Source organism: Papio anubis, chromosome 1 (assembly GCF_008728515.1).
Source record: "Papio anubis isolate 15944 chromosome 1, Panubis1.0, whole genome shotgun sequence".
In the NCBI taxonomy this organism is placed as follows: domain Eukaryota; kingdom Metazoa; phylum Chordata; class Mammalia; order Primates; family Cercopithecidae; genus Papio; species Papio anubis.
In genome coordinates this window covers 40,165,325-40,190,535 of record NC_044976.1, presented here as the reverse complement: position 1 = coordinate 40,190,535, position 25,211 = coordinate 40,165,325, and the positions used below count along the sequence as shown (strand labels likewise).

General features: G+C 41.7%; 1 protein-coding gene across 6 annotated transcripts in view; it reads left to right on the top strand.

The window, feature by feature from the left end:
- Nucleotides 1-25,211, top strand: part of HIVEP3 (HIVEP zinc finger 3) — a 523,736-nt gene that overhangs the window by 106,352 nt on the left and 392,173 nt on the right. For 3 of the 6 annotated variants that reach the window (XM_003891682.5, XM_021921902.2, XM_017960381.3), the window contains exon 1: nt 8,033-9,532. The gene's annotated coding sequence lies outside the window, so the exon portion shown is untranslated. The other 3 variants (XM_031651430.1, XM_009206098.4, XM_021921850.2) reach the window with 3 other exon arrangements.

Sequence of the window (25,211 nt, the reverse complement as noted above, 5' to 3'; positions counted from 1 at the left end):
CTGGGACTACAGGCGTGAGCCACTGTGCCCAGCCTACAAGCCGTTTTTAAAAGATAATTATTTCATCCTTCTAAGAGAGGTATGAAGTTTTTTTTCTCCTTGCTTTTATGGACTGTGATCATTGGGGGAGAAGGGTTGCAAACTGGTGGTCCCTCTTCTGATTCCAGTTGTTTTTAGCTACACAGCTTTCATCTTTTTTCATTTTTAAAAGGTAGATATGTAAAGAGGCATGAACACTCCAGTTCTCTTTTGCTTGTGCCAAGCTACTTTGCACACTTACATTATTTGATTGGCCCTGAAGGCACATAAGTTTTTTAGCACAGGTGAATGTAATAAATTACATGTGATTTGGGGTGTTTATTCACTATTCTCTAGTCATAGCTCTTTTCTAGTCTGACAAAACTTTCTAATCCTGTCAGTGTGGTTCCTTAGATTCCTCTTTGGAGTTATGGCCTTAGATTTCCTTTTTAATGACTTTGCTATGTTTGTCTTGCAGCATTTTTGGGTAGACTATGGGTTGCCACAAGAGAACTCCACCCCACCCCAAAAACACACACACATAGAATTTGTTTAGCCAGAATACACAAACTAACCAGAAGCCAGGTGGCCTGTCTCAGTGCAGGATTGGGTGGCTCCCAAGGGTGCCCATTTGGGAGATGTCAAATGGGTACCCAAAGGAGGATCTCACCAGATCAGAGAAACTCATTTGTGCTACACCATACTCCTTTTGTACCAGAAGCTTACAAGACTGAGGGAAATACTCCAATCACTTTGCTTAATACTTCCTAGAAGGGAATTCTTACCAATGTCAGACTCTCCTAGTTCTTGAACCCAAACAGCCTGACAAGGCTATATCCTCGCCTGAGACAGAAAGCTGAGTCACACTCCAGAAGCTGGTAGCTGAGCAGAGTCTCTGCCTCCAACTTTCTAGTGTGCTAGAAAGCTGAAACCCACAGTGGCTTATCACTAGGGTTGTCAGAATTAGCCATGGAGCCTTAAAGATACACGTATGCCAAGACCCTCCTGTAGCAACTTGAAAGCATCTATATTTTCCCTAAAACTCCATAGGGTTTTTGATACACAACCTCAAATGGACATTCAGGCTGCAAGAAACTTTAGCTAACGTATTTTTAAAATTTCTCTTAATATTCCTTTTTTTGGTTCCCAAATTTATGACTAGTCCACTTAAGGCACTAATGGGGGCAGTTAAGGCACTAATAACTTCACAATGGGGGAAGTTCCCAGCACAGTGACTAGAACATAGTAAGCTCTCCATAACTGCTCATCTCCTTCCTTTCCTCCTTCTACTTCATTTGGACCTTATTTTGATCTGCTGTTTCCTTCCCCTACAAACTGAGGTCATAGCCTCCCCACTGCATTATACTTAATATTGATCAGGTGTTTTGATGAGCACTGTGTTTAGCTTGAGTGCCACAAATAAAGTGCCTTTTGAAGAATGATGTGAAATTACAAAGAATAGAAGCTAGTTTGGGTGACAGAATTGGGTCCCAGATGTCAGGGCAAAATGATGGGCTGATTCTAATATGAAACATAATAGGGCTAAATGTAGGGTCTTGTAGTGGGGTCCGGGAAATTAACTGTGTGAGTGCAGGTCAGGGGAGGTGTGTGGCTTGGTAGCTGCAAATATAAAAAGTACTAGGAAGTTGAAAATGATAGTTGTATGGCTTAGGGCACAGATTCAGTTGCTGTCACAAAGACCTAATAGAACAATGGTTTAAATAAGCTAAACGTTTATTTCCCTCTCACAGATTGAGAATAAACAGTATGGGGTGAAATGGCATCACCAGGGATAAGATCCTTCTATCTTGTTGCTCTGCACCACTCATCCACATGGCTATCAGGTCCACATTTCAGCCAATGGCAAAAGGAAAAAGGAAGGGAAGGCATGATCCTTCCCTTTAAGAGTATGGCTGGGAAATTATACATTTCACATCTGCTTACACCCCATTGGCTAGAACCTGTCCTTCTGGCCACACCTTCCTATAAGAGGGGCTGGGAAATGTAGTCTTTGGCTGGGTAGCTATGTTCCTAGCTAAGAATTTTATCACTAAGAAGGGGAGAGGGGAATAGATACTGACAGAAACATTTGTAACCTTACAGTTAAGACAGTATGTACAGTCATGCAATTTGATTACCAGAAAGTTTTGGGCAATATTCTATTGCATTGATACAAGAACAGTATCTTCCAGAACAGGAGTTGGCAAGCTTTTGCTGAAAAGGACCAGATAGTGAATACACCTGACCCTTGAACAACATGAGCTTGAACTGTATGGGTCCACTATATGCAGATTTTCTCATGCCTCTGCCACCCCTGAGATAGCAAGACCAACTCTTCCTCTTCTTCCTCCTCCTCAGTGTACTCAATGTGAAGACCACAAGGATGAAGACCTTTATGATGATTCACTTCCACTTAATAAACAGTAAATATGTTTTCTCTTATGATTTCTCTTAATATTTTCTCTAGCTTACTTGTCAGTATACCATATATAATACATATAACGTACAAAATATGTGTTGACTGTTTATGGTATCACTGAGGCTTCCAGTCAGTAGTAGGCTATTAGCAGTTAAGTTTTGGGGGAGTCAAAAGTTATACATGAAATTTTGACTGCATGAGAAGCCAGAGCCCCAACCCCTGAATTGTTCAGGGTCAGTTGTATTTTAGGCTTTGCAAGCCATATATAGTCTCTGTCATACATTGTTTTCTGTTTTTTTGTTTGTTTTGTTTTGTTTTTACAATTCTTTAAAAATGTCAAATCCATTCTTAGCTTATACACTGTAAAAATTAGGCTATACCAAGGGCTGTAGTTCACAGACCCCTGTTCTAGAACAAGCATGGTGGTGAGTCTGGAGTCACATCTTAAGATGCACGAGAATGTGTTCAAGGGAGGTGACCAGGTTAGGGAAGGGACTCCAGGTGAATTTCTAAGAACAATAATGATTGGAGGCATTGGTTACTTTTAGCCTAGAGAAGCTCAGACTCTTAATGACCTGATCAATGGCTTCAGATATCGGAAGGACATTCGGGTGGTTTGGAGATACCCTTGTTTTGTATGTACCCAAAGAGAAGAACAAAAATCAGTGAGAAAAAGCTCTGGAACAGAGACTGCAGCTGCATAAGGACTTTCTCATGATCACTTATCATGTATGGAACCCTTATTCCCAGGCACTGTTCTAAGCACTCTACATAGATGGTCTCACTTTATCTTCAACAACCCCAGTGGGTAGGTACCTTTCTTACCTCTACTTAATAGATGGGAAAAAGTCAGCATTAGGAGGTTATATAACTTGCCCAAGGACATTTTGCTGCTAAGTGGTAGGGCCATAACAACTCCAACTCCCACACCTCCTTGCATGTGACTTATGAGGTAAGATATATAAATAATTTAGCAGTGCCAGGCACATAGCAAGTTTTGTTTTGTTGGCAATAATAATAATGATAGTTCCTAGGAAGTATATGTTTCTCATCATGGTGGTTGTAGTTTTCTACGGCTGCCATAACAAATGACCACAAACTCGGTTATTTAAAACAACCCATTTCTCTGCTTACAGTTTTAGAGGCCAGAAATCCAAAATCAGGGTGTCGATAAGGCTATGTTCTCTCCGGGGGCTCAGGGGAGAATCCATTCCTACCTCTTTCTGCTTCTGGTGGCCTCTGGCATTCCTTGACTTGTGGCTGCATCACTCCAATCTCAGCCTCTGTGGTCACGTTGCCCTCTAGCCCATCTCCTACCTTGGTCCTATAAGGATACTTGTGATTTCATTTAGGGCCCTCCTGGATAATCCAGGATCTCTCCTCATCTCAAGATCATTAATATAATCACATCTTTTGCCATATAAGGTGAAATTCACAGTTTCCAGGGATTAGGGGGTAGATATCTTTGGGGGCCAGTAATTAGCCTATCACAGTGGTGTCTAAGCATAGACTGGATGACCACATGCTTTTCTTTCCACTATTAGAAAAAAAACTTCATAGAATTCTATGATGTACAGTATTGGTCAATCATAACACCTGTCTTTTTCTTGTGGAATTTTTGTGTATGTGAAAATAGTATTTTAAAAGCCTTATTTTATTTTTAATTGACAGATAACACTTGTATATATTTATGGGGTACAATGTAATGTATCAATACATGCATAATATACATTATGGAATGACCAAATCAGGCTAATTAGCATATTAATCACCTCAGATATTTATCCTTTCTTTGTGGAAAGAACATTTAAAATCTTCTCTTTTAGTTACTTTGAAATATACAGGACACTATTATTAACTGTAGTCACCATGCTATACAGTAGGGTACCAGAACTTATTCCTCCTATATAACTGAAACTTTGCTCCCATTGGCCAATGTTGCTCCTTTCCCTTCCCCCCAGCCACCTCCCCCAGCCTCTGGTACCACCGTTCTACTCTCTACTCCTATGAGTTTGACTTTTTAAGATTCCACTTATAAGCTCGCTCACACAGTACTTGTTTCTCTGTGCCTGGCTTAATTCATATAACATAATGTCCTCTAGGTTTATCCATGTTTTCACAAATGGCAGAATTTCCTATATGAAAATAGAATATATTTTTAACAAGATGTCAGTTAGAGGTAAAACTTTTTTTTTCCAGATACATAGCCACCGTCCAACACTATTTATTGAGTAACACATTGTTTCCTCCACTGATTTAAAATTCAGTTTTTATTACTTAACTACCATGTAATAACCATTATAGCTAAATTTGCTTCTTGACTTCCATCAATCCACTTTGTAGGTTTCTGCATTTGTACTGTGCCATTTTGTTTACTGTAGCATTAAAGTATATATTTCTAACTGATGAATTGTCCTCTTTTATTATTCTTTGTCAATTTTTTTGATCAATGACTCTTTTACTGTTTTTGTTTTGTCATCATCTATTTCAACTTAAAAAAATCCTTATTATCATTTTAATGTGGTCTTGGGAAGAAGAGGAAAAAAGATGGAATTATTGGTCTGCCATAACAATCCTCTCTCTTTTCTTTTCCTTTTATTTTTTTCTCTCCTTCCTTCCTTCCTTCCTTCCTTCCTTCCTTCCTTCCTTCCTTCCCTCCCTCCCTCCCTCCTTCCTTCCCTCCTTCCTTCCTTCCTTCCTTCTTTTTTAGTGATTTTACCTGTTTCCATTGAGATTTTCTATTTTTTTATTATAATTATATGGAAGCTTAATTCCAGGCACATATATGTAAGAGATAGATATACATATGAATTCAAATCTGGAATAAATGTACATATATTCTTATCTTTCAAGACTTCTAACAATTAAATTTTACAACTATATTCTCAGTTATTTTCATATTTAACCACATATTTTATTGGCTTTATTCATTACATTTTTTATATAACATATCTTCTCCTTTCTTGAATTCGTTATCTTGCCTTATTTTTTTCCTCAGCTGGTCTTCATGTAACCTTAAATTTTTTTTAATAAAGGGTGTTTGGGTGATATAATTTCTGTGTCTTTGAACATACCTGTCTTTTGTCATTGCATAAGAGAAATTACAGTTTGGCAGCTGGCAGAATTCTTAAATTGCAATAACGTTCCCTTAGAATTGTACAGAAATTGTACTAGTGTCTTTTAGCATAGTGTTACAGATGAGAAGTATGATATCAGTCTGATTTTCTTTCCTTTTAAGTAACCTGATTTTTCTCCTTTATGAGGAAGCTTGTCATTGTCTTTGCTCTTGGAGTATCAGAGTACATCTGGAAGTGTGTATTCTTTCAGTAGTCCTGCTGCCTAGCACAGCATTTGATCTAAGGCCTAAAGACTTTCTTCAGGTTAAGGAAATGTTCTTCTGTTATTTCCTTGATTATTGTTTTCTTCTGTCTTCTTTATTAATGATGTCTCCATCTGGTACTCTTATTAGACTAATATTGATTGGATATTCTGGATCTCTCTGTTATATCTTATGTTTTATCTGATTATTTAAATCTCGTGTGTGTGTGTGTCTGTGTGGTGTGTGTGCACTTTTTTGGGAGGGGCAGTGGCGTTTCAAAAGGAGCTTCCTGCCCCTATTCAACCTTTGGCTTCTATTATATTTGGAACAAACCTGTCACTTTCCAAAGAAGCTGTGGACCTATTTCTGTGTCCATCCATTCTGTGTGGAGAAACTGACCATATTCCTGATGTCCCTTAATTTGCCTTTAAACTGCTGCCTATGATTCTCCTCCAATCCTGATTCTCTGAGTTGGGGATTTTCCAAGACTGTTTTCTGGAAACCTGTACACTTACTTCTTAGGGGTCTGTACTAGTCTGTTCTCACACTGCTAATAAAGACATACCTGAGACCAGGCAATTTATAAAGAAAAAGAGGTTTCATGGACTCACAGTTCCACATGGCTGGAGAGGCCATACAATCATGGCGGAGGTGATGGAGGAGCAGAGGCATGTCTTACATGGTGGCAGGCAAGAGAGCGTGTGCATCAGATCTCATGAGACCATCAGATCTCATGAGACTTATTCACTATCACAAGAACAGCATGGGAAAAACCTGCCCCCATGATTCAATTACCTCCCACCAGGTCCTTCCCACAACATGTGGGGATTATGGGAGCTACAATTCAAGGTGAGATTTGGGTGGGGACACAGCCAAACCATATCAGGGTCTTTGCAGAATCATGAGCTTATCAGTACGAATTAGTTTTTCCTTCCATGTCCCATCTACTTTGTATCTTCCCATATTATTCAAAATGTCTGCTTTATTGATGGCGTCTTTCCCTGGTTCCCAGCATTGCCAGTCATGTTTTGGTCATGTAAATTGTTTTTGGGGGTAAGGAATGAAAGGGAGTAAATATATGAGCCCAATTTACCATTCCCCAAACCAAAAGCCCCAATGTGGAAATAGTGGAGAGTTCTGACACATCATATGGATAGCTGGACCAAATGACCTTCCAGCCTCATCTAACTCCAGGAGGCTTTTTCTCTAAAGCAGCATAATTAAAGGGTTGAGAAACAACTTTTACTGAAAAGGCCAGAGAGATAGAGTTTAGTTTACTCAGGAGAACAGAATAAGGTGAGACTGAAATGGTGAGTCACACTAAGCCTGCTGAAGATACAGCAGGAGGGACTAAGATTAAATTACAGCCCAAGTGATTCATATTGGTCACTACAAAGATCATTTAACCCTTAAAAACTTGTGTGGCATCATGATACATTGCAAAGCCAAGTCACAAAGCCTCATTTTCTGGAGCTGTTCTCTTTAAAGGTAAGAGGATGGACTCGAATCACCTTCTGAATTATCTGACAGCCCTGTGACATGATTATACCTTGGTGCCTGAGATGTTAGATGGGAAATAAACAGCAGCATCTAGTAAACTCTCCTGGGGTAAAAAAAAAAAAAAAAAAAAAATTATTTTTTTTTTCACCCAGTCTCACTGAATTTTTTTTTTTTTTTTTTTTTTTTTTTTTTTTAGTGTGAAGAGAGAATGTTTTTGTCAAAAACAAGTTCTCCAGATTTGTAAACCTGATTGGAGACATCTTTAGTTTCTTCTCAAACATGCTGGGAAAAATAGGAATGTCACTGAGACTCCTTCACCATCCCCTTGCAGCCCCTATTCCCCGGGGCTGGGTAGAGGGCGAAGCAGAGGGCAGGGGCTGGACCAGGGAGAGAGGGACAGGCTCTCTGTGGTAGGTCTGTGCCTTGTCACAGAGCCTCCTGGGCTCAGGTCTGTGGTGGCCGCGGGAGAGCCAGCTCCGCGCTGTGTGGCTGGTGACATTTCCGGCTGCCAGGGCCCAGCCAATCAGTGATGGACCCAGCTTGCTTGGGCGATGACACATGAAATATGATAATTTTCTGCCAAACGGCTGGAAGAGGGGAAGGAAGAGAGTGTGTGTGTGTCGCTGGGAGGGGTCCACAGTGGAGCGCCTGCGATGAGGTGGGAGGGTGACAGTGCACTTGCTTTCACGGTTTGCCTGGCAGGACTAGGCAAGGGAGGGAATGGGCTGTGATGCTGGAGCGGCGGTAGGAGCGCCCCTGTAGTTCCCGAGGTGAGCCACTGCCACTGCTCTTAGGCGGGAACCAGCGGAGGAGCAGACAGCGCCATGCTGGAGCTCTGGGGCTGGGGTGAAAAAAAGAAACTGTCAAAGGCATTTGCCTTCTTTTCACACATGAGCAAGGTTAGGACTCTTGTTTCTTCTCAGTGCTACCTCTTTAAAAGCCAGAACAAAACTGCAGTAAGCACCATCTGGGTGGCTAAAGTACTCGAAGAATAATTTTTTTCAAAAAAATTTAGGCTGGAGGTTGTCTCTCCCCCTATCCTGTTTTTCTACCTCCATACCTTAAAAGTAAAAAACAAAACAACAGAACTCAATGACAAAATCTTGAAGAAGGGCCTAAGTCTGAATCGTAAACACTCTAACTAAGGTTCAGGTGGTAGTTCTGATTCGTGATTCTGGTTGAAAGAAAGTGTGTCTTGGAATGCGATGTGGCTCTGGATTATGTTCGAGTTTAGCAATAGTGGCAGAGCTATTCTTTGGTTTGTGGACATGGACCCTGAGCCTGCAGAGCAAGGCAGGGCAGGGCAAGGAGTGCTTATGTTGAGCTCTCAGGTGCAGAGGCCCCACTCCCTTCAGCCACTGTTGAGGCTCCCCGGCCCCTGATCTGCAGCCAGAGGCTGGTGAGGTGTGACACGCCTGCTGACAAGAGTGCCCTGTCTCGTCTGACCCGTGAACATGGGTGTTCAGAAGTGAAGGATCATAGTGTTTACATAACATGCCGATTAGTCACTGAGAAGCTCATCACTGCAATAAATATTTATGGCTTGCATTTGCATTTTTCTCTCTCCACGTATATATGTATATGTGCATATATTATACATATATATTGTTTTTTAAAAAGCACCAATAAATGAAATCCTTATCACTGCGTGCAAGCCTACTGTGGCTTTAGGCATGGGACTGGCTTCCTGCGCTGGGAGTGACAGCTATTCCGAAGTGATAATTGGTGTACTGTGTCTTTAAAAGGTTAAAACCCCTTTCAAAAAAGGTCTGGACTCCTAGTGGAAAAGACAAGCGAGGCATGGGTTGGCTCTGGATTCAGAAAACAGCTGCTGATTAGATTCTGTGTCTGCGGGCTGAATTTATTCCGTGTTTTTCAGCAGCAGGAATTCGAGAGGGATGCTTCTGTTTGGGTTTCTGATCGTGATTTATATTTATTCAGAGGAATAACAGAGGGTGGATCTGTTCCCGGCGCGAGCATGCTCACAACCAGCCGACTCTCCCATTATCCAACTGCCTAGTTTGGTGCTTCAATGTACATGGCTATTCCGTGTGCCTATGTGTGTATACAAACACGCATGCATGCCTGGATGGACATACGTTTGCACAGGTTATTTTTTAAGGACAATTCTTTCAATACGGTCTTTACCCCTTACTTGAAACAGGTGTTCATGAAAAAAATGCACAAAATCCTGCCTGGCCGGAATAATTCATGAAGAAGGGGCTGGATCCGTGGGTCAGAGAACACAGGACCAGTTTGCCATCCCAAGGCCGAAGGTAGGGGACTCTGGGTTTTTATTCGGCGGATGGATTCCTTGCGCTGTATTTTACCTTGTGATTGTGTTTTTGCCTGCGGCCGCACGGAGAAGCAAAATAACGAGCTGCGATTCCATTTTGTGGCTGCCTTTCTTAGGCAAGGTGTCCGGCTGCCGAGGAGCAGGGGCTGGCCGGGTGGGCTGCGCGTGGCGGTCGGTGCCCCCGGTGGGCTGAGCGCGCTGCTCGGCCTGGTGCTGGGGAGCGGCGCGAGCCTCAAGTGACCCCCGCGCGTCAATCACAGGCAGCGGCGGCGGCGGCAGCAGCGGCGGCAGGGCTGTAACCCTGTGCGCGCCGTGCGCTCCAGCGCTGCTTGCAGCAAGCTCTGCTGGGCTCTGCACTCGCACACTGGCGGGCCTGCTCCCGAGGAGCCTGGGCTGGGGGGCATAGGCATCGCGTCCCGTGGCACCTGCGTTTTTTTGTGTTGCCTTGGCTGCTGCTCCGGGATTGTTTAGGCGGACTCCAGTAGCCTGCTTGGTTGAGAATGAGATTCGTATGATGCTGGCTGCTGAGACAGAAGGGATAGCTTTCTCTTCCCCACTAATCCTAGCCCCCTGAAAATATTCCTAAAGCAAAATCATCTCCCAACCCCCAACCCGACCCAACCAAACCAAAACCAAACTCCTATTCTATTGGGGATTCTTGCCTCCCTGCTAGCAGAGAGAGTGTCCCCTCCAAGTTATGCCCCACATTTTACCATCTTTTAAATGGAAACACTGATGGTGCCCAATGGTCCCTGATGATATTGTCCAGGCTGCTGAGGACTCATGAGTGTGGCAGTCCCCTGAACCCGCGTAGATTGGACAGAGAGTGGTGGTGCAGAGGAACTTGGAGGCCCAGCATTGGTTTCCTTTAACGTAGCTGGTTTGGTTTCTGTTGCAGGTCAGGAATATTTCTGTGGCTAGGCCCTTCCTTAACTTTGGGGGCAGTGGTTGCAGGAAGAGGGTCTGCAGGTCTGGTCCCTGGGTGAGCATCACCCAGGCCCTCTTTCTGGTATACCCTGACATTTCTGGTAGCCCTTGGCATTGTAACCATAGCAGCCAGGTGCCCACTAGCTACCTGGAGTGCTTGGGTTTTGTTAACTCTGGTGTGCATTTGGGTGTTGCAGGGGGAGGGAAGAGGAAAGAGGGAGAATGAGGTGTTTGCTGAACTGATCTGCATGTCAATGTTCTCCAGCCCCTGTTTGTGTGATTATGTAATGATCAGACTTGTGCCCAAACAGCTCCCCACCATCTCCTGGCTCTCCCCCAGACTGAAGAAATTGGGTGCTACAGTTGTTTAAGATATCTTTATGTAATTATGTGTGTGCTGGGGGCAAGGAGAGAGTGGGGGCAAGGAGGAATAATTCGAGCCACTTCAATGTGAAGAGCACAGGTCAATGATCATGTGTCCCTCTGAGGATGGTGTGGTATTAGCTCTGGGTCAGTGTTGATCTGAAGACCCTCCCATATCTCTTTCAGCCAGTAATTGCTTATCTGAACTTTCATTTGGTAATTTCACCCTTCTTGCACCCTGGAGACAGTTGGACCCAGGAGAAGGACCCCTGCAGGGACTACAGTTTCCCAATTCCAGGCAGAAAATGAATCCTGAAGCCAGGGTAATAGGCCAGGTCCCAGCTGTTCTTCATGGTCCTGCTGAGCAGCCAGTGTGGGGAGGAGTTCCTGTTCATCAAGTTGTCACTTGTGCTCTGGGGTTGGGCTATATACTGTGGGGCTGAAGAGTACACCTCAGATGCTGTCTGAGCTGTTTGAGATAAGCTCTTTAAAGTTGTGATGGCTTGCAGAGGCTGGAGGCCCTTTACATCCTTGCATTTAAAGATTGTGGGAATTTTTTGCAAGGAAGGAGAACAGCTGTCCAACTAAGATACCTGCAGGCAGGAGGAGAGGGTGTGTGTGACACTTAGCTCTCTCTGCTTCCTCCCTTCTCAGGCTAGTTAAGGCATCCACAGGATACAGAATTGTTAAGAGGGGCCCTCCTGTCACACCCCTGAGCGCCTCAGCCTGGGGCTATTGGGTAGATTTGTTAATTGGATGGCAAAGTCTGGCCCCTTAAAGCTAAGATTGTTTTTTTGCCCTCAACACCCCAGTGGGTTTGCTTTGAGGGCCAACTACTACTGTGAAATCTGTGGCAGTGGATCAAGATGTGCTCAACTGGCACTATTGTTGAGCTGTCTCCGCCCATTGTGTTTTAGTGGCAGCCACCCTCCTTGGAGTGGAGAAGTGTGTGCTGCCTTTGGGCCCTTGCCAAGTGAGCCGTTGAGACATTTAGCGTGTGAAAGGTACAGGCAAGAAGAAGATGCATTTAGTCTGAAGTCCTGGCAGGTTCTAGGACCCGACTTGATGAAAGATAACATTAAGAAAGCTGTTTGACAACTGGATAGCATTTAACTTGTCTCTCACTCCCTACTCTGTGAGTTCCCCGACGTCTTTAAGGCTCTTTTCTGCCCTCCATGCTGAAAGCATGACATGCTGTTCTCCATCCTGTTTCCTGGGGAGTCAAGTGTATTTACAGATCTGCAGATGCACTGGGAGGGCAGGGCTGGAAAACAGTGACTGTATCAACAGGCAGCACTGGCATTCTGGGTTAGACTTGGCCAAAGCCCGTGACCAATTTTCTTCCTTATCTGTAAAGTAGGTGTAACCATCATAACCTTACTAAGACCACTGAACTATGTTGCAAAGAAAAATGAGATACATTTAGTGACATGTGCACTGCAGTTGATGGGTACTAGGATAATACCACAACAATTTGGAACTCACATTTACATAATTTCACTTATCCAGTTGGGACCTAGATGGCAAATCAAAAGAAAGGTCATAAGTCCATGAGCTACAGTTCATGAATTTTGATCACTGGAGGAAATTTTATACCCTCTTTCAGGCCTCTGCATTTACTTCAAGTTTGAAGAGGCTTGGTTATTAGTTTGTCAAATACACCTAGCAAATTGGAAGCAACTGATACTGTACTGTGCAAGGATTATTAAAGATCTTTTATCAAGTATCAGTAAGAAGTAAGAGTAACACAAGAAACAGGAAAATTAAAAAAAATTTAAAAGGCCCAAGAATTCAAGGCATGGCATTGTAGAGCTAATATGAGCATTTAATGTAAGGAATTCAGTGAAATTTTATGTATTTTGATGGATCTTTGGTATTCTGTTTTATAACATAGTAACTGATGCTCACAGTGACCCACATGTATCCATAGAAGTTCAGATTGTATTTTGTTCATCCAATTTAAAAAGACATGAGAGTTTTGAAGTATCCCCAAATGATTTTTTCGCCTGATTCTTAGAGAAAAAACTGCAGCTATCCATGATAATGACACCTGCGAGGTTTCTGGATAGCCGGTGGCTTACTGGTCAAAATTGTATTACAACTATAAAGCCCTGCTGTTGAAATTGAGAACTTTATGATCTTTTGTCAGAATTTATCAGGGAACTACTATGCTACTCTTATTATTAGTGGTTATGTTCTAACATTTGATGCTAAAGAAAATACTCCTGAACCTCAACCTGTCTTGTTATGATCAGGAAACACACTCAGAGTTCTTCCAACTTGATGACTTTAATTCTAGAGTTGGAAGAGACCTGATGATGGAAAAGATGGAGCGGGAGAGGTAGACCCTAGTGCCATCTGTTTCTTACATCTGTGTAGCAAATGTAGACTTGCCACTACCTGGATGTTGTTCAAGCTGTCATGGCCACACCTTTATGCTAAGCAATGGTGTTTTTCAGTTCAGACATCGTGCTGAAAACTGGAAGGTAGCTGAGATACACGAGCAGTGCTAAACTTGGCTTGACCCTCTGACAATGTGCTCAGTTAAAATTTGCTCCAAAACAAAGGCAAGAGGAAAAACAAAAGTAGGGGAAAAGAAATGTAGACACTTTTAAAATAGTATTTTAAAAATTCAGTACATATGTGGAAAATGAGAGGACCTAATTAAAAGTAATGGAAGAGTATTTCTCAGTTTCTAGATGCACATACATTCACTGTTTTGGTAACTTACTTGAAAAATTCTTTAACTAAAAGAAACTGTCAGTAACAGGTTATTGAATATAATTGCAAGTACTCAGAACTCTCCAAGGGTTCCCTGTATCTAATTGTAATATGATGGAGAAAAGTGTATTCCCTGAAATCCCAGGGGCTTGGAAGGCAGAGGAGGTGGGGTGTGGTGGTGGGAAGTGACTGGACCACACTATCCAGAGGGCTGCCCTGTTGGGAGGCTTCACCTCCAACCTGTTGGGAGGTTGGAAATATGTGCTTGGGAGGCAGGACAATGATGGAAGTGGTGACTTCATGACTGATGGGACTCCCCTCCTCATTACTAACTGTTTTTGAAACGCCAGGTGCACCTGGAATTCTTGTAGATAAAGGGGGAAGCTTTATATCTAAATATGAAGTAGGGGTGATCTGAAAATGCCCTTCAGATTTGGGGAGCAAAGCCAGGGAGAAGCATAGGGAAGCTAGTCTCAGAAATCTGGAGATCTCTAATTATCGGTGGACCCTCGCATTGGGGTTTGGGCTCAACTTTTTAAAAATGTGTTATGTATGAATAACTGAGATCCAAAGAAAAGCTAATAAACAAACAGTAGAAAGATATGGAAAAAATAAAAGCGGTGTTATAATTACATGATGTGCTCTGCCGAATCTCAGTCACCAGTTTTAGTCTATTGAGTCATTCATTGGACTTCCAGGCTTAGCATTAGATGTTGAAACTATCTTAAGATCAGAGGAGCTGGATACAGTGGCTCATACCTGTAATGCCAGCTACTCAGGAGGCTGACACAGGAGGATCACTTGAACCCAGGAGTTTGAGATCAGCCTGGGCAATGTAGCAAGACCCTGTCTTAAAAAAAATAAAAGTAAAATTATCTGGACATGGTGGCTTACACCTGTAAATTCTAACTACTCAGGAGACAGAGGCAGGAGGATCTCTTGAGCCCAGGAGTTTGAGTCTACCATGAGCTATGATCACATCACTGTACTCCAGCCTGGACAATGGAGCAAAGATGTCTCTTAAAAACAAAAAGATCAGAGATGCCCTGATAAACATGAACTGATTTAATTTAAATAGAAGAAGAATTTTGAAATCCTCCTCCATCAAAATTCTATACAGTAGACCCTTGACATTCTCAGTGGATCCATCTCAAGCCCTTGGCAAATCCCCAAGTTTGCAACTGCAGACATACTTGCATAGGCTCTTGACTTCCTCCTGAATCAGGTTTCAGTCCAGAGTGAAGAGGTTCCTATGACTATTCACAGGCTACCAATTATTTGTCTTTTCAACTTGCACTCAAAGAAATTAAGTTTCTTTCACCTCCAGAGTTTCTGTTTCCCTGGTGGCATCTTGGGATGGGGAAACTGGACCTTTGAGAAGGTTCCCTCTCTAGCTAAGTGACTTGTTCTTTTCTGTGGCTTTGCGACATACAGTTCACATTTGTGCTCCAGAGAAAAGACAAATTGCCATGTGGTGTGGCTATTAGGGGTTGTTCACAAATAACTGAAAAAGTGTTGAATCTAGAAGCATCTGCTTGGTTTGCTAAAAAATTGCACATGTGTGCAGCCCCTCAAACTCTCCCCAATTCCCTGGCCCTCAGTATACACTTAATACAGTGTTAGAAACTTCCCCTGACTGTCAGCAAATCTTGATGAGGGGAATTGGGGATCGCACAGCTGAAGCGTCTGGTAAAGAACTTAAAATGAGAGCATCACCACTGAAAGCTTAGCAAGAGAAGCAGAATGTAGTCATTTGCTCCATGCCCTCATTTTGAAGATTTCAAAATTTGAGAAAAAAACCCACTATGATTATGATTGTATTAAATAAAGGAGCCAGAGCATAATGTACCCTGGAGGTTGGGCCTTGCTGTACCTTGCTGGAAAGATTCTCACATGAATGTTTTGGAGTGGTTTGGGGAGAAGCTCATAGAATTTTAAGTGGGTTTGGAGCACACCAATTACAATTGAGGACAGCATCTTTGCCCAGCAACTAGAAAAGATATGGCAGGAACTGCAGCAATTTGGTATGAGAGTTTCTTATTAAAATTTGTGTGGTGACCATCTTTTGAAATAACTTTAATGAAATAGCCCCTAGATGCAAATGAATACTTATAAACTGTGTAGAAAGGTCTAAAGAATAACATTATGACCAACACTTATATACTCACCAGTTGATTTGAGAAAAAGAATGTTAGCTGAACCTTTGACGTCCCCTGTGTACCTCCCTCTACCCCATCCCCTTCCCTCTCTTCTCAGGGATTACCATCTTCTGGACATTTCTGTACCTTTTATTCCCCTATGCTTTTCTTTATTGTCTTATCCTCCTGCATTTGTATCCCTAAACAATATATTGTGTAGTTGTGTGTGTTTGTGAACTTCATGTAAATGGAATCACACTGTTGTATTCTTTTGTTCTTAATGCTCACGTTTAGTCCATGCACACCATACCAGTAAGGCTCACTGGTTGACAAACAACTGAAATATTTCCATATCAGTTGGTAAGTTGCTGCTTACCTGATCCTTCCCAGGTGCTCCTATGGTACTTCTCCAAGTCCGCCCCTTTCTAAAGGGATTACATCTGGCATAGCAGGGGATCTTGGGTACCAGGTCTGGCACTAGGGCAGGGACTTCATTTGTTTGGACACTGTGCCAACTGGTTGTTAAATGTTTCGTCCTGGATTCATTCACATTGTTGAGTGTAGCTGAAATTTTTTCATTTTGCTGAACCATAATATTCCACTGAATGAATATATGGCAGTTTATATGTCTATTCTATTATTAATGAACACTAGCTTATTTCCAGTATTTTGCTATTATAAATAGTGCTGCTATAAACATTTTTTTTTTTTCAAGTTCCCTGCTAAGTATGTGTGTAAGTTTACTTAGGGAATACACATAGTAGTAAAATTACTGGTCATAGACTATGGGCATTTTCAATGGTGCTAGGATAGTTCAGAATTTCTATTGTGTCATATGAGTTTCACTTTAATCAAAAATTAATTTACAGTGTGTTTAACCAATATCTATATCCAGCTGCAATTGCTCCTACTGCTCTCTAATCTTGCAAACACTTTATATTTTGTAGGATATTTTCAAAAATTTTTGCCAGTCTGATGGATGTGTAACAGTATCTAATCTGGTTTCAATTTATATATGTTTGATTACTAAAGAGGGTCAGTATCTTTTCATACGCTGTTGACCTTTTGGATTTTCTTTTTTTGTGAAGTACCTTTTTAAGCCTTCTGCCCATGTATTTGAAAATTGGGTAGTTTACATCTTTCTTATTTATTTGTAGGAGTTCTTTATATATGCAGGAGATTATTTCTCTGTGTTGCCAAAATACCTTCTCCTTATTTGTGATATTTTGTTCACCATCTTTTTTAGTATCTTTACAGTGGCAGAAATTCTTAATTTCAATGTAATAAAATTTATCAATCTTTCCTTTATCATTGAACATTTTGTGTCTTTTGAAGGACATCCTTAAAAACAATTCTTATATTGTCTTCTAAACATTTAAGTTTTGCCTTTCATGTTCAACATTTTCCCTTGAGAATGATGTTTTTTATGGATTTGATATTCCTTATCAGGATGAGAAACTACTATTCTGTATTTGCAAAGAGCTTTTTTGTCTTTCAAATTATATACATGGAGATTTATTAAATACTTCCTCTGCATTTATTGAGAATATTTATATAATTTTTTCTTTAATTTGTTAATATCTGGTAAACTAATTTTCCAAAGTTAACTTAACCTTGCTTTCCAAGAATAAACCTGACTTGGTTGTAATGGGTTCATTTCTTATACTTTGCTAGCTTTATTTGCTAATAAAATTTAGAAGTTTTACATCTATCTTCATAAGTGTGTTGTACTATAATTTTCACTTCTTATGTTATCCTTGGCAGGGTTTTGTATCATGGTTTTGCTGAATTTGTAAAGTAAGTTATAGAACGTTTCCTCTTTATCTGTTCTCAAAAAAAGATTATATGAGGCTGGAATTCTTTCTTTCCTGAAGACTTTCAACCTCTGATTCAATTTCTTCAATAGATAGTGGGTATTCAGGTTTTAATATTTTTCTTGAATCAATATTGGTAAATTAGATTTTTCTAGAAATTTATCCATTTTATCTGAGTTTTCAAAATTTTTACCATGAAGTTACTTATAAGATGTTGTTATTTTTTGATGTTCTGTAGGATCTGTGGTTATGTCACCTTTTCATTTGTAATACCTTCTATAATGTTGTTAGTCTTTTAATAATTTTCTCAATGTTATTAGAGACTATCTCTAATTCTTGACTTTGTGATCCTCTCCATCATTTGTTTTCTAGTTTATGAATATCTATACTAATTTTTATTTTCTTCCATCTAACTTATTTACATTTGAGCTATTTTTCTTTCTTAACTTCTTAAGGTAAATGTTTGGCTTTTTAATTTGCAGGCTTTTTTCCCCATTATGAGCATTGTGGGCTATACATATTTACTCTAACTTCATATATTTTGATATGTAATATTTTTGTATAATTTGTTTCTAAGTATTTTATAATTTTCATTATGATTTATTATTTGACTTATGATTTAAAACTGTGTTTCTTTTTAATCCTCTTAATATTTGTTTATTTTTCTTGTTACCTTTTTGTTACTAATTTCTAACTTAATTGCTTCATGGTTGCCAAATATTATTTGAGTGCTACCCAGCCTTTTAAATTTATTGTAAGACTTGATATGTGGTCTCTTTTCATAATGTTCTGTGGATCCTACCATTGTTAGATGCAGTGTTCTATGTAACTCCATTAGATCAAGCTTCTTCACTGTGTTGTCCAAGTCTTTTATATCTTTACTGATTTTTGCATGCTTGATCAATCAGTTACTGAGAGAAATATAATCTCCCACTATGATTGTAGATTTTTCTCTTTCTTCTTATGGTCTGTCAGTTTGTGTTTTATATATTTTGAGCCTTTGTTATTAGGTACCTATAGGTTTGAATTGTTTTATCTTTCTGGTGAATTGAATCTTTTATAATGAAGCGAAACTTGTTTCCCTAGTAATTCTTTTAGTCTTAAAGTCTATTCTGATTAATATTAACATAGGTCTACCAACTTCATTTTGGTATTTTCCGATAGAGCCTGAAGTACAGCTTTTAGAATTTTCTTTATTGAGAGTCTGTTGGTGATAACTTCTTTGATTTTGTTTGCTTGCAAATACACTAATTTTCCCCTTGTTTTTGAGAGAGGTTTTTACTGGATAGAATTAGGGTAGAATTCTAGGTTGTCAGTTATTTTCTCGCCAACATAATGAAGACATTATTCAACTGTCCTCTGTTTCCATCGTTTCCTCTAAAATCTGCTGTCTTGTCTACAGACAAGACTCTCTCCTTTGAGAATAACCTGTGTTTTCCTTCTGGTTCCTTTAAATTGTTTGGTGTTCTGCAGTTTCGCAAAGCATATCTAGGTTTATATTTATTTTTATTTCTCACACTTGGTATTCATTGGAGTTCCTGGATCCATGTGATAGTATCCTTTATGTTATGGGAAATTCTTATCCTGTCTCCTCTTCCCATGAGGCCACAAAATATAAAAGTGAAGGTCACTTTGTTGGCTAATGTCTTCAAGCTAACTTCAGGGATTGGCACTTATTCTGGGCTTCAGATTTTGCTTAGTTAATATGTCTTACTAACTTGCCAGCTCATCAGTCATTTCAAAAGATGTTTTTCTATAGTTTCCAGTTTGCTTAGTGTTTTCAGTAGAGTTGGCTACATATCGAATCCACCATAGTTCAGGAAATGAAAGCCTATAAGGTTTTCTTTAATACCACAATAATCCTTAACACTTGAAACCATGAAAGACTATACCAAGTCTATTAACAGAATGTATATATCCACATGTATTTATTACAGTGGCCAGTCTATTTAATGATTCATTCAATAGATACGATACTATGTTCTTAGCAATGTAATTCATACATGTTTCTTCCAGGCTAAGGTAGAAGACAAGTTGGTGCTAGTGGGTTGGGTAGGGGTGCTTTAAACCTGCCAATAAGAGTCTTACTGGAATAGAAGCGAATGATATTGAGTAGATATAGGTAGTTTAGCCTTTAAATGCAAAAGTATATCAGGTACTAGGGAGTTAATTATTATTTCTTAGTAAATTGAGAGAGCTGATGGATTTTTGGCTGATTTTCAGTTCTACACACTGGCAATTCTACTTTAACAGGCTATTTCTCCCTATATAGCTTTTATTTCAAACCTGGAACAGAGTGAGTTAGGATTAGAGATGGTCTCTTTCCTCTTCCACTTACTAGATGCCCAGAACCGCTCACTTTTTTCTCTTATGGATGCCTGTTGTTTTTTTCTTTTTGCTTTTTTCTGTCTTGGGCCAGAGTTGTACCTTCCTATCTCTTTAATCTCCATTTTTTATAGAATTATAGGCTTCACTACCTGCAGACCAGCTCTCTTTTGGAGAAATAAAAAGTGAAAGCATCTAGTTCTCCAATACTATCTCTCTCAATTTCCAACAAACAGGACTTGGTTGGCAGCTGGCATCCCCAGGTCCCCTTCCACTGCCCATGTGTCTGAGTTGCGCTTGGCTGAACTCAACTTCCATGCCTCTTGGCCAAGGGACTTTATAAACTCTCTTTGTCCAAGAGGTTTCCAACTGATAACTCTGATGTGGTTTACTGCCAGGTCAGCGGGTCCTGCTGCTTACTTCTTGGTGTAACTTCTGCGCAAGGGACAGTTGGGTTGTCATTGTTCTCTTCCTTTCCTGTGAGCCTACTAGTGGTGGGGCATAGCAGATGGACATTCTGGCTGCCGTGGGCCTCCTGCAGGCCCAGGGGAGGGAGCCGTGCCAGTCTCATGTTCTCTTCCCATTACTGCTGCCTCTTTGCCCTGTTAACCTCTCTGTTCACTTTTCATCCGGCGAGAACGGGGATGCACCTCATATGGGGGCTGTCTTAGGTAGGCATGTTGGCACTGGTTGGTGAAGGGTTCCCTCTTTTCCCATCTTTCCCAAAATTCAAGGTGGTAAGAGCTCACCTTGCTGCCACTACAGAGTAGTATGGCATTTGCTTCCTCTGTCCTCTCTAGCTCCTTTTCTCTCTGACTGTGGCCCCTCTCCCCTACCCCTGTCCCTAACTATCTTGGAGAAAACAAAAACAATTCAGGGGTTATTAAGGATTACAAGGAAGGGACATGTTTTTCTTGGACAAAGACAAATGACCTCCTTCCCTCCCAAAGCCGAGTAGTTTTTGGAAAGACACTTCCTCTTTTTTAATCTAATATATGCATGCTTTCTACCTGGGAGGCAGAAGCCACAGAGGGGTCCAGTGAGAGCCTTGCGGGCTTGCCAGTCTTCTCTGTGGGTGGGTCACTGGCTGGTTTTGTAGAACATCTGCCCCTCTGAAGCAGGCTGAGGACCAGTCTGCCTGGGGGTCTGATCATTTCCACTAATTTGTAATGGCAGTGCTGGAAACGCTTGCAGCTCAGGGGCCTGTCACCTAGGCTTGGCTTGGAAAACGAGGTGGTAGACTTTGAGGAGAGACAGAAAGGAGGGAGGGAGGGAGAGAGAGAGAGGGAAAAAGGAAAGGGGGAAAGAAAGAACAAGGAACAAAAACAAGTAAAGGAAGCAGAATGTAAGTAACTCTCACTCTTAGCTTCAGAGCACAGCACTTTTCAGTTTCGACTGCATGACATCAAGTCTCTTGTTAAAATGTTTTCTAAATTGAGTATAATTTACATGTAATAAAATTCACCTTTTGAAGCGTACAATTTAATAAGTTTTGACGAGCGTCTGCATCAGTGTAGCCATCACCATCATCAAAATATAGAACATTCCCATCATCCCTTAAAGTTCCTTCATGCCCGTCACAGTTAGTTCATCCCTCCCACCCCCATCCCCTCGCAAAACTGTGTTTTCTGAAACTAGAGTTTTGACTTTCCTAGAATTTCATATAGATAAAATAAAAAAGTATACACTCTTTTTGCTTCTGGCTTCTTTCTCTTAGCATGATGCTTTTGAGATTCATCCATGTTGTATAGATCAGCAGTTCATTCTTTGTGTGGCTGAATTGTATTCCATTGTGTGCATATGTCACAGATTTTTTTTTTTTCTTTTTGAGATGGAGTCTTGCTGTGTCACCCAAGCTGGAGTGCAGTGGTGCGATCTCGACTCACTGCAACCTCCACTCCTGGGTTCAAGTGATTCTCCTGTCTCAGCCTCCTGAGTAACTGGGACTACAGGCATCTGCCACCACGCTCGGCTAATTTTTTGTATTTTTAGTAGACACGGGGTTTCACCATGGTGGTCAGGCTGTTCTCAAACTCCTGACCTCATGATCCACCTGCCTTGGTCCCTAAAGTGCTGGGATTACAGGCATGAGCCACCGTGCCCGGCCGCCACAGATTTTTTTATCCCTCCACCTGTTGATAGAAATTTCGGTTGTTTCCAGATTTGGGCTATTGCAAATGAAGCTACCGTGAACACTCACATGCAGGTCTTTGTGCCTCCTCAGCTCTCCTAGGTGAAATCCTCCAGGTGCACATTCTGCCTGTTCTTGTGCCTGCTAGCCTGTCACCAGGTGGGTTCTTCTGTTTTTCTTCCTACGAGTGAGCATCAGATAAGAATGGAATTGTGGATGCCACCACCTGTGCTAGTCCCTAGCACTCACTTAGACTATACTCTATTCTAATTGTCTGTTGACCTGTTTGACACCCTCACTAGGCTACAGACAATTTGGCATAGGAATTAAGAGCACAGGATTCAAATCCCAACTCTGTCATATACTAACTGTGTGACCTTGGAGAAGTTACTTAACCTCTATGTGCCTCCGTCTCCTCAGCTGCAAAGTGAGGATAACAGTACCTATGTCATGGGGTTGTGAAATCAGATAGATAGACAGACATGCCTGGTCTATAGGGAATACTATGTTGTTGAATGACTGGACAAGAAGTAGTATCAGGGTCTGGAATGCACACGTCAGATCTCCTTTTAGCAGCTCATAATGGCACTGGAACTGTCTCCATCAACTGCTCTGTTGCCTGGCACCCAGGCACCCCACTGGATGACAAGCACTGCCTTAACACTGCATGGAGGGTGCTTGCTTCCTTTGTCACCTGCTAGCTCTTCTTCCAGCTTGGATACTGGCTGCCCCCTCTTACTGCTTGAGCTAAAGTTCTGTTTCTGTTTCCCTGAATGTGTATTACTCTTTGAAAAACATAACTATAAACTGTAAGGGATCCCACCTGTTTGTTTTGTTCCTTCTCTCAGTTCTGGGTCCAGATACATCAACTATCTAGGAAGCAAGGCCTGGAAAGGCCCCACCTACACACTCTTAAATCCTTATACCCAGTTCACAAAAATCTTCATGTTCCACAGGGCTGAAAGCCCCATGTTGACTAGAGACATGGCAAAGGAACCTCAGGCTCAGAAATATTTGTCCTACAAGAATGTAACTGTCAGGGCAGCCTTCATCATAGCCAGGGTTGTAGATGCTCATCCTGCTTCTGCAAGCCAAGGGCCAAGGACCCTTGTGGATGGCAGCTCTCTTATTAGGATGGGGGATTGGAGGCCCATGAGAGCAGAGTTGGAAACAAAGATTTAGCCTCATAGCCCTTAATCCAGAGAAGCACTTCCTGGGTCTGACCCTTTTCTCTCTGAAGAATAAGATGATTCTGGACCAGGGTGATCAAAAGAACTCGATAAATCAAAATGCAGGATTGATCTTTGATACTCACCAAAGTGGGGCATAAAGTACAGTGAATAAAGTTTCAAGTACAACCCTCTGTGGGCCTGTGGGAGGTGTTTCTAGAGTCTGGGAACTCCGAATGGTACTGTGTCATGGTCTCCTTTTATGTACACTCTGTGTAAAGCATGGTGGTAAGCACCTTCCATGGATAGTCTCCCTTAATTCCACTTCTGGGAGTAGAAGATAATATTTTCCCTTACAGCAGTGGATCTCATCAGGGGGTTCTGATTTTGTTGGTCTGGGGCGAGCCCTTGGTATTTGGACTTTTAAACACTCCCCCAGTGATTTTAATGTGCAGCCAAGGTCAGGACCTGTTTTACAGTCAAGGGAATTGAGGCTTCAGAGGTCAAAGTCACTGGCCTGGGGGTCACCAAGCTGTGTGGGGAGGCGCAGTTAGAGCATAGGCCTGTGTGACTGCATTGTTTGACCTGGGACCCTTCTTCTGCCGCCAACCAGAAAACGGTCAGGACCAGGCACGGTGGCTCAGGCCTGTAATCCCAAGACTTTGGGAGGCCGAGGTAGGCAGATCACTTGAGGCCATGAGTTCGAGATCAGCGTGGGCAACATAGCGATACCCCAACTCTACTAAAAATGTAAAAATTAGCTGGGCATGGTGGCACATGCCTGTAATCCCAGCTACTCAGGAGGCTGAGGCACGAGAGTCACTTGAACCCAGGAGGTGGCTGCAGTGAGCCAAGATTGTACCACTGCAATCCAGCCTGGGTGACAGAGTGAGAGTGTCTCAAAAAAAAAAAAAAAAAAAAAAAAAGAAAGGAAAATGGTCAGTGCTGGCTTCAGGGTGCTGGGCAGGAAACGGTCAGTAGGGATGCAAAGATGCTGATGGCTTTCCCAGTGCATCCCTGCTGACCCAGCACTCTTTAAGAGGCAAGCATGTGTGTGCTCTGAGTCTAAAAGGCTCCCTGGACAGAAAGCCATCAGCCTTAGCTCCTGGCCAGCTCAACACAGGAGCACACCCCCCAGCTGCCCGTCAACTGTTGGTCCAGGCTTAGCTTGGTTGCATCTGGCTTCAAGAAACAAGGACAGATGCTTTTTGATTTCTTTTCTAGTGTCAACTCATAGCCAGGCATAAATGTCTTGGTCCCTCCTAAGGAGAGAAGGGTAGGACAAGTCGGGCAAGTGTGGTCTTTTCCAGCCTCACCTCCAGTAATAACTGCAGAATAACAAGGCCTGAGTGCTCACTGCATTCATCAGCACCACACTAAGGACCTTGCACACATCACCTCATGTTGCCTTCACAGGTAAGATGAGTGTGAAGATCTTGTGAAGTAAAGACTCTTAGTATCTCAATTTTTCAGATGGGGAAACTGAGGCACAGGGCATCTGGCAGCAGAAATGGGAGTGATCTTAGGCAGTTGCTGAGCCTGGCTCAACTCTTAATCATCATCCTACGTGACCTCCATAGGTCTGTTTTTGCCTTGTTCTTGAACTGTTTCAGGAGCCCCATCTAGTCCCCAGCCTGAAAAATCAACTTTGAGCAAGGGAGATGCTGCTTCATTTCTGGCACAGAGTTGGATCCATAGCAGGGGTTCAGTAAATGGTAATTGGTGGATGTATTTTATTTTATTTCAGTTGATTTTATTTCTCCAGATTCTACAATATCACAGTACTGTGATAATAATAAACTTATCCCAGGAATGTAACCCAAGTTATCCAGTTTTTTTTTATGTTTTGACTTTTAAGTATTTCTAAATACTCTCCGTACTCTCTTAATTGTGTCACATTCAGTTTTAGTAGCTGTGCTACGTTCCCACCCTATAGTTGTCCTAGAAGAGCACCTCTCTGCACTGTAAGAGCCTCGGTGTCTTTCTTTGAAGGATTCTTTACTGGAATAGAAACTGAAACGATTCTAAATGGTAGCTATCCCTGCACCATCCAGGCCCTCGGAATGAAGTT